Source organism: Neodiprion virginianus, chromosome 4 (genome assembly GCF_021901495.1).
Source record: "Neodiprion virginianus isolate iyNeoVirg1 chromosome 4, iyNeoVirg1.1, whole genome shotgun sequence".
In the NCBI taxonomy this organism is placed as follows: domain Eukaryota; kingdom Metazoa; phylum Arthropoda; class Insecta; order Hymenoptera; family Diprionidae; genus Neodiprion; species Neodiprion virginianus.
The window spans coordinates 34,409,532-34,419,380 of NC_060880.1; positions in this window are offsets into that span (position 1 = coordinate 34,409,532).

Below are 9,849 nucleotides of genomic sequence, written 5' to 3' on the forward strand. Positions count from 1 at the left end.
ATCACGGCGCCGTTCGTCACGGAAAACCGACTGACCCTCCCATCTGTTGTCCCATAATTTTGGAATTTTTTCCTACCGACGAAGAGAAGCCTTCGTTGCGTGCGCCGTCAATTTTTTGGTTTGTCCGAAATATGAATTAACGAAGAAGAAAACAAACGGTCTTCAATGGTATATTCGTATGATTTAAGATTTCCTCCCTTTACGTCGGAGAGATGCTTCGCGACTTCCGAGGAATCCAGCGATAACTGAGGATCTTTATTTTTCTTTTACCCGACGGTAAGCCTAAGCCATCGACATTAATGAGGCCGTGGTCTCCATCGGTTAATGGCAGCACCCCCCACGATTCTGAAGTCAACACTCATCGTCAGCGTCGAACGAAACCACATCTGTTTGCCCCCCGTCGAGGCGGTTTCTGACCCTTCCGACCCCGACAGGGTCTCGATTTGCCGCCCGAGAACGAAGGGGACCCTTTTCAAGTAACTGTTGCTTAAGTAACAAGTCGCCCGCCACCCATAGCGTCGGTAATCCTTTGTTGCGTCACAAATTAACCTTTCCACAGAATAATCCCACCACGGATTTATGCACTTTCTGCTTTACCGAACCCGTGCTTTATCCCTAATTTTCAACCTCGCCATTCTTTCCTCAACGATATTTGTGAGTAGCGGATAATTGATGATTTTTAGAAAAGATGCACGAGCCTTGAAACGTGATTAAACGAGTAATCACGAACCAGAAAATCAGTCGCTGATCCTCTCTTCGACTGTATCGACATGGTTTCCTTTCGATTCAATTTAAGTCACCTCTTGAAAGATTTACAACGGATGGGACTCGTCGACGTCAAGTTTTTCGATCACGTATAGACAGCAAAGTGTTTTTGGAGAAGGTGCAGCATCGGGAAGATGAGGGTGGAAATCCATTTCTTAGTTCTTCCCAGGGTATTATTTTCCCCCTGTTGAACTTTCGCCCCGGATCCGTTTGTTCCAAAACTCCGTTTCACGGTTCAATCGCATCGATTTCCTACCTCGTATAAAACCGAGTCAAAGCCAGCCGCCGCGATAGAGAAATCGATTAAATGCAAATCGGTTCGACGGGGGACAAGACGAAGCGGTTCCTCTTATTGGACTGTTCTCTGATCCTGTAGCATCGCGGCTCTCCATCTCGCTGCATCTTAATCTGTTGACTCTGATGCCCCAAGCCATCCACTTCCAAAAACGACACCCTGCACTTTACCTGTCATATAGGGTTGGAATTGCAATATCAATTCCTGTTTCATTTGTTGTAGTTAATGGAAGATTTTTGTAACACGAAGGCTGCCTCGATCCGACAACGCTTTAAACGCAAGTACAAGGAAACGTGGTAGGCGTAACTATTTTGTGTAATTGCAATTGTCGATACTGCATTCACCGCTTATGCTCCAACTTTAAATCTCTTCATTTAGAATATGCACAAACATCAAATTTTCGCAATAGTTACAAAAAGAAGAAATGAAAAAGTGGCTCTCAGCGAAATGAATTGCAGCAGAAACTAGATTTTCTGGTTACAGTTACAAACCTCATTTTCATTTCCAGAAGTAATTTTTTCGGTTAGGGTAAAATATGAAAACGGTCGAAGACTGTACGTACACTTGATAACCATAGCTAGCGATTTATCTCACTCGGTTCAAACTTTCTAAAAACGTGCAAAGAAGTTTTATCCCCAATTTCAAACCAATCAAAGATATATCGAAAGCGGGTTTTCCCTCTAAAGAAAGTTCTCGATCACTGTACGACGGAGCTTTTCTTCTGTTAGCTGAAAGCTGCATTGTTTGCCAGGATTTTCGTATTCTGACCGATGCTGAATTTCTGACAGGACGTACGGATCCAATTTCAATTCCGTACTCGCCCCGAGTGAATTTCTTCTCTCTCTCTCTCTCGCTCCCTTCCAATCTCTCTATCTCGCTTTCTCTACGTTTATATCTATTCTTGAACTGTATGTGCTCAGCGATCTTGAAACTCCGTACCTGCAGGGCGCTGTCACATATATATATAAACGCATGCTGCAGGGATTCCGATGCAGGCGAGAGTTTATTCCTTTCAATGGCCACTCGAGTCCCTTGACGTTTACTCGACCGCGATTTAAAGCTCTGCGGATTTAAAGACGAACGAACGGTTTTCTTGTGCTTTTAATCCTTGTATCGGGAGGACGAGTCGGGCAAGCACGTGACCCATGCCGTTCAACTTGCCATGGTAATCGGTGCCCATCACGGATTATAACCAAATTACGTTCCAGATTTAACCCGGTTAATTATACCGTCTCGCCGAGGCATTATAATGTCCGAAAGCTCAGAGGCTCAAGTTGGGGCTAATTATAGATGAGCGGTCGAAATTGCGAACGCGAAATCTACGCCGAGCGAAATTTCATCGCGCCCCTCTTCGGGGAAGAAATTGTTCGTCGATTATTTTCGACCAAATAAATCTGTGAATTTTTTTACCCACTAAATCCTTTCAACGATTTGAGTGGCTTCCCAACTTGAAGGGAAAATCCATTCCCCGACGACTTACCACTGCAGCAGCTGCTGGGTCGGGGCGGGGTTGAAGTTCCGAAAGCGCCTAATTCCTAATTATTTGGTGGCGAAACTTGAAGTGAGGAAATCAAACTTTTGCGAAACAACAAAGTTTTGAATGGTCGGAAAGCCGATGGCTCAAAGTTCGGAAAATTAAATTTTCGAAAGAGCAAAATTCCGAATAAATAAAGTTCCGATAGAGTAAAATTCTGAAATTTAAAATATACCCATACAAAAAATCAGAATGACCAGGATCCGAAAACAAACATGTCGAAAATCCTCATTCAGAATTTCGATGTTTCAGATTTTTTAATTTTCTCATTTTCGCCCTTTCACAACTTCGAGCGTCGGGTTCGGGGACATTCGAAACTTTGATGTTTCTTCAAAGTTTGAATTCTTTACTTCAAGTCTCGCGATCAAAAAATTCGGATTCCGACGCTTTCGGAACTTTTCAAATTTGGAATTTCAACCCCGCCCATCTGGATCTCATTCCTTTTCCGTCGGAGTCTCTGAAGTACGGATGAAGTAACGACGCGAAGCTTGTTTACAGTGGACTGTAAATCGAAATACGGAAGGCGCGAGGCTTTGCTTACGAAAACTGGAAGCGTCTGGGAATTGTATTTGCCAAACAGTGAAGTATCGATCGTTCGAATCGTCACCTTTCACTTGTATCTACACGGCACGAATAAACCTTCCCGAACAATTGTCGCCCAGTTTTTCACCTCATTTCGTTCTTCTTTCGCCCCATTTTTCTCCCGCCACGTGGCACGGATTTCCTTCCTCGTATTTTGGGGAGAATTTGACGCAGCCAAACTTGAGTACGAAACGCTGCTGCAATTCCGGTTTTCGTTATGCTCGCAAAGCGGCGGAACTACTGGATGTGGAATTCCCGTTTCCGGCCCGAATGTTTCGGGGCTCGAAGGAACCTGTAAATATCCAAAGTTCATCCGCGGTAGTCGTTTGTTTTGGTAAATAAGCCGTTAAACGGAAAGGGGTGCGGAGGGGCAAGTGTCCTGAGTTAAAGGTTTCCGACTTTCTAACCCGTCTAATGCGTCTATGTACCAAAAATACGCACCTGTCGTTATAAGAGCCGTAATTTATCTCCCGCGTGACGCGTGCCCTGTTCCAAAATAAATAAAAAATTCACTCCGTGCATACGGCGTTGTACAATTGTTTTTTCGCCATGAAACTTGAGCTGAAAAATCATCGATTCAATTAATTGTAAATATATATTTGTCGCGCCGATTCGTGTATACATACCCACCAAAATAATATTTCTTACCAAGCTATCGTTGCAGCTCGATTCTTTGTTCGCTTTTGAAATTTCCTAATACCCAGGGAAGATTAAAATTCTTCAAAGCACCCGTGCTTGTGATGGCGGAACATCGCTCTAACTTGAAGATAAAAGGGACAAAAGGGGAGCGGAGGATCTTTTCTGAAGATACGTGGCCGTTTCTTCCCGCAAGCAAGTTCATCGCTGTAGAAAGAGAATGAGAGACCCGTAAGGAGAAAGTTTTTCACAATGAGATTCAAGTTTTCGCGTAAACTTAATGTTTTACGGAAGTTTTTTTCTATACCTACTCCATTCGAGATGACGAGACTCTTTTTCTTACCTCGCGCAGAATGATCAGATGCCTTTGTTGCGTCTCGAAGCCTAATTTCGAATCGAGAAACAGAGAAAGTGTAAAGATAAATCGAGAGGCTCGTTCGGCTCACTCCCTTCGATTTTCACATTCGTTGTTGCGTTGAAGTATCGATCGATATTGTAAGCTACGAAGAACGCCGTGTGTTCACACAGACAAATAAAAACAATAAAAACAGTTTCGAATAAATATCAGTTATAAAATTTCGTATAGTCCTGCATCAGTTATTTTTTCTCGACTAGTCATTTTCAAAACCCAGAATTTTGCTTTCCAACTAACTGCGTAAAGTGTAAATTAAAACTATCAAACAACTTTTCCACCAAACGTTGTCGAATAGCGCAGTTATAAATACTCGTATCGACGGTGTGATTAAAATCAGCACTTCCAAAATCGTCTCAAAATTCGCATCTTCAGCTAGACAATATTCCCTGATTTTATTTTTTAAAGAAAAATTGAAAGTGTGTTACCGGAGGTAAAATGCAATTTTGAATCTGCTTGTTGTAAAAAAAATCGCACTTTCAGCGGTCGAAATCTTTCATTAAAGTTCATCGTTAATGACTATTGAACGACGTAACTTTATTGTTCTGTTATGAGTTTTTACGAGAAGACGTAATGATTCAAAGCCTCAAAGCTAGAATCTAGAGACTATGAAGATCGGAATAACGGGAAAAGAAATATCGAATTCGAGAATGGCTTAGGAGATTTTGAAAGAATCGTGACTCCTTATTACAATTGATGCTAGAACGCAAAAAATCAAGGTGGAGATCGACAGGAAAGAGGTTGAAACGTTGGTCGAAGCGGCGTGCCATGGAATCTTTTTTACGTACAAAGCTTTCGCGGGTTGAAGAAAAATCAACAGCTCGAAGAAGTTCGGTGTTCGGTATGAAGGAGGATGAGAAACCTCTTAATTAGCTATCTTTGTACCTTTAGTCTGTAATTGTCCGGACGGTGCGATAAAAACGATCCCTTTGTTTCGCGGCGGGTTTTTTCGTTCCTCTAAAAACCAAGGGATGAAACAAGAGCGAGTCTAAAACCGTGAAACTGTGCAAGGGAGGATAAAGGAGACGAGAGGTAAGCCATGCCAATTTATTTTCAGTAGAACCTGACCTCCTTCTCCTTCTTTTACACTATTTTATCACTCCGGGTCATAAAAGAATTTCGCAAGATGGCGTCTCTTTCTCCATGGTTCCCAAGAGACGATAACGGATCGCTGAGGCTCTGACTATTCCTTGTTTCGTAATCATCTCGTCAAATTGAGTACCGCAATAAACTTTCCTTACCTACGTCGTCAATTTTTACCGAATCTTAATCCCGACGCCAATTTATCCCCTTTAGCCATACAATATATTCTCACGTATATCAAACCCGACTAATGTGACAATAAAGGCGTAGGTACACCACAGCATTCCACGCGTGTAGATGAAGCAGCTCTCGTTTGACGAACAAGACGATCATACGATCAGACGTTATCATATACCGACCATTACCGAGCTTTCTCCCAATCTCATACTCGATAAATGTACCTATCCGCTCTTTTCTTGTACCAGGTTAACTGGATACCGACGATTAAATTTTTACGCTCCACGCTTGTATTCTCATTGATCGAGTGTCCGAGCTCCCAGGATTCGTGTGAAAATGTGAAAGCGTCGGAGGGTCCGGTTCCACCCTCCACCTCCGATTTCTTTCACGATGGCTCAAATTAATTTTCCACGAGTTCCGAGGCCTGTCGGTTTCTGGAACAAGGTGCTTATCGTGCGTGCGAGGGGATGCACACAAGTTTACAAGTCGACTTCGGTGTCGCCCGACAAAGGAAAGACAACAACGTGCGAAGGAAGCCCCGAAAGCCCGGAGCCTGCGTCTCGGCGGTGGGGGTGGTTGTCGTCCCCAGGGGCCTTCCAAAATTCTAAATTTGCCGATAACAAGGGCTGACGAATGGGCGCAGATGCGTCCGTCGAGACTTTAAGAGGCGAACGGTGTTTTGAAAACGTGCCGAAATTGTGCTAAAACGAAAATACCAATAAACCATGCTCTTGGGGTGCGAGGTACAAGGGCTACCGCGCCCGGCTTTGGGGGCAGTCTGTTTTTCTTCGGGGACAAACTCGAGGTTTTACGGACTTTTCCAAGCTAACATAAATCCATCCGAATATCAGCTGCCTCCGGTGACGCAGACGCTGACTACAGGCATCCTATGTTACCGTAGGTACGTACCTAATACCGCAACTTTACGGACTTGGAGTTTTATTCAAATTAATGCACTGGGATAACTTTTTTTCTCCAATTTTGTAGGCAATTTTCGTCAATTGTTCGTAACTGGTTCGATTCTTACATACAGTAAAAGATACATCACACACGAACCGTAGATGAATTTCGGTGTTACCTGGTTTTATTGCCAATTTAATATACATGTAACTGAAATTCCTCGGCTCGTTTCATTAACGGTAAGGTCGCGATAAACAAACCATTTGCAAAAAGGGAAGTGCCACTTAGGCAAACTGTTTCGGTAGTCGGTATAGAACGCGGTGTGCGGGTGTGTATGGATGTATAGGTGAAGGACTACCGGAAGTACCACTTTTGGGCAAAGTGGTGCAACGGCATTGGCGAAAGTGAGAGGAGAATTCCTGGCTTTGTAGACGGGCATCGCCATCCCGGTACGAACCCTGATGCCAATTTCCTTTTTTTGCTCACCGTTGCTAAATTATTTCGAGTCCGTTAACAGGCAGACACACGATAAGAGCCAGAGAAGGGTCAAGCCCCTTCTCTAGAGAGAAAGGAAATTAATTTTCCTACCTTCTCTTGGAGTGGAAAAGGGTTTATTTTCACCTCTCTTCTTCTTCAATATTAAAAATGGAGAAACGAAAAAGTGCCTACATTATTTCGTCGCAACAGTCACACCTACATAAACTTCTAACTGCGTGACTGAATTTAGGCTGCGATTTAACGAAATTCAATTTCTGGAATGGAATTAATCTAAAGTATTTGGCGGACTTAACCATTTGTGCGTAGATCGAATAACCGAAATCGGATTTTGGACCGCGTTTAAATCAGACAATATTCCCAGAGCTGAACCTGGTTAGAAAAAAAAAAAAAAAAAAAAAAAAACAACAAACAAAAGAAAAAAGCAACGCGGTTCGAAAAGCGTAGGTGCTGGTATTTTTTGGTGTTGCCTTTCACACTGGCCAAGCATCGATCTCGTATTTCAGAAAGCAAAGCATGGTAAACCGATTGCCATCGATCGCGACGTCCATACTTCCTGGATCACACCGCTCATGCAGAAACGCTTAAGCATACACGTTGTTACAACTCTGGGGGAAAATTTTTCGGCTCGAATATCCGGTAGCCCGGAGACTTTCACGCCCGCTTGCTAATCCTGCGTGTTCTGTTTTTCATCCCGAGCTCACACTCCTCCACTATTGTACACATCCCGGGTCCAAACACTTGACAGCAGGGTGTCTTTATCTCGTACCGCTGTTGGTAGTTACTGAAACGAAATCTCGGCCGAACTTTTCTGGTTCTTAATTTACGGTACGCATCGACGGTGTCGTTAGGTTAAAGCTTCTCAGGACTGTGCCTGTCATTGATTCGTCGAAGAATTGCGGCCGGTCTTTCCAGAGATAAGAAACCCTCCCCTTATAATTAATGGACTCTCTTATTGAAACTCCGTGCAATCTCAAGTGCGCCAGCTTTGCGAGAACTTGAATAGCTGGCGTAGTCACGCGGCACCTCTCCAGAGGAACTTAACAGCTTCCTGCCAGGTTTTCCGGACCTCTCGTAAGTAACGCTAGTTTATAAAACGACCCCAAATATTTCTGTCTGACGTGCGCGTGCCAACGGAGGGAAAAAGAGGGAGGAAAATATTTCTTATTTATATCACCAGTGCTCGTGCGAGCCCCCGTAACACCTTAACTACGTGTATTTGTCGGCTGCGAGTGCTCGAGGTGAAAAAAAAATTCTCTAACCAATCGCTCCGCACGTGACTTTTCTCGGTGCAGGGTTCAGCCTTCTTATCCCACTTATGATGCGAAGGTTGGTTGGATACAAAAATTGATAGTTTTTATTAGTTTTAGTAAGGGATGATCGTACCTTGACTATTTATGGAATTTTTACATCCGTAGAATACGAAAAACTTTTTAAAAAAATGTGAAAAAGTCGAAATGATGAGATTATAAGCAAGAGCGAACATAATTTTACAATATTGCAGCGATATCGATTATTATAAACAAATGGTAACGTTCAATTGTCTATTGAAAAAAAACTAAAACTTTATTAAGTGACTTTTTTGATAGTAGTCGTCTGGATAAATGAACCATCGTAGAGTGAAACCAAAGAGATGTGCATGATTATCAACTATTTCGAAGCGATTTGAAAGGAAACATCGATATCTATAACCTTTTTTCCATTTCCATTATCTTCTATTTACGTATTTCCAAAGAGATCTGCGTAGCTTACGAATACAATAATTTGATACAACCTCAACGTACTCCCTAGAAACAGAATTGATAAAAGAATTGATTTCTGGCAAACCTCGACCATCTCAAACTGCTACAAAATCTTGAATAAAAGCAATTTCTTCGAAACATCACCGATCCTTGGATTTCCAATTTCTTATCGCCAAATTCAGGCGACGATCTTTAGGTCCCGGGATGCTTACGGACGATGAAAGGACTGCGACGTCTTTGTCCCACGGGCAATAGCGAGTTTCCATTTCTGATACCCAATGCCGGTAGCGTGTTACACTCGACGACGAATACCCGTAACATTTTCTGCATCGGCAAAATAACGCGATTTCGGCAATGGCCAAGCAACGCGTTACTCGGGAGTTAATCGTGATTTCTTCAACCGAGAAAAGGGTCCAAATAGGATTGACGACGGCCACTTTGAAGTCGGGGTGACAAGCGCTGAGATGATTAGAATTGTCGAGACGGTTGTAAGCGCGGAATATATCATTAACAACGTTCCGTCAGTGAAGAAGCGTACGGACGGACCGCATAAATACCTCCGGCGGTTAACCATCTGGTTAATTACACTGTGACTGATGACTTTTTACTAATGATTCTCACGGCGCGAAGTCGGTGGTGGCGGCAGCAGCAGCGGCAGCAACGATGATCCCCACGATTCCTTCACACTTTGACGTATGGGAATTTAATGAAGCTTTCTGTACGGTTCGGTTACTTTTTCTCCGTTTCACAAGCTTCTCGGGAATTCTATACACCAGCTGAAACCACTGCGAGGAGCTTGGGAATTGCTTGAATTCCTCGACGCAACGAAATTCATCATCGCTGGGAAGCCGCGCGTTGATCCTTGGCTTGAAATTATTTCGGAAGACGGGCGTTTCGAAGGGTTCATGCAAGAGGAGAATACCAACTCCGAAAATTCCTCCGACGAGGAGACTTTGAGCTGTTAATTTCTCGCCTCGATCAAAGGTGTGCAAGCTTCGTCTTCGTTACGTTCGCATGGGAGTTTCATAAAAACGCGAAAAGCTTGTGTAAACGTTTCATTGGGTATACTAAAAGCGGGTTAATGAGAAGGCAATTAAACGGGTCAAAGTACCATAATACCTACACTTACCTCGAGAGCCAGCGCTTCGTTCCGAAGGCGCGAAGTATACTCAAGGGAGTTTTATTCCAGTCGACTAGTCTCTTTTGCAGCAAGATCACGTAATAGTCC